Source organism: Brassica oleracea, chromosome C9 (genome assembly GCF_000695525.1).
Source record: "Brassica oleracea var. oleracea cultivar TO1000 chromosome C9, BOL, whole genome shotgun sequence".
Classification (NCBI taxonomy): Eukaryota; Viridiplantae; Streptophyta; class Magnoliopsida; order Brassicales; family Brassicaceae; genus Brassica; species Brassica oleracea.
In genome coordinates this window covers 45,328,045-45,328,716 of record NC_027756.1, presented here as the reverse complement: position 1 = coordinate 45,328,716, position 672 = coordinate 45,328,045, and positions in this window count along the sequence as shown.

The window sequence follows — 672 nt, the reverse complement described above, 5'->3', positions numbered from 1 at the left end:
TAATGACATTCTTGTAAATACGTTTTTTCTCATAACGTAAAAAAAGGCACGCTTGGTATTTATAAAAAATCCAGTAATAAAAAAAAGATTTGTATGGTTTTAATCAATTGTCTTAAAATATTGTATATTCGAGTAAACTTACCTATAAGATAATAGTAGTTTCTGGCAGTCTCTTATCCGCCAACTCATGCATGAGGCCATGAGGGTGTGTAAACCCATTGGGTCCAATTGGGACAATTATCTAACTTCTTTTCTCATAAAAAAAAACACTAGTTGATTTGCTTTCCTAATCACTGTCTGAGCAAATCATTCGTTGCAAGCGAATCATGCATCGCCGAATACTTCATTTTCTGTATTTTATATATGTCATACATCAGTTGCAAACAAATAAATACAGAAGAAAGAAACATCAAATTTGTTACGAAAGTCAAAAAAAAAAACCGGCAGCCACCGCAATTGTTGAAAATATAAAGATGTAGGGTCCGCTACACTATTTGCACAGTAAATTTCTTTCTATATATACGAACGTTTTCGTTCATTTGTAATCGCACCTCAACCTTCTCTTCTCTCTTTAATAAACTTTCTCTATCAGTGTTAAAAATTCTACGGGTATAAATTTTGCTCCTATTTAAATTCATGCGAAACAATAAAATACCAGTTCTTTTTATAACA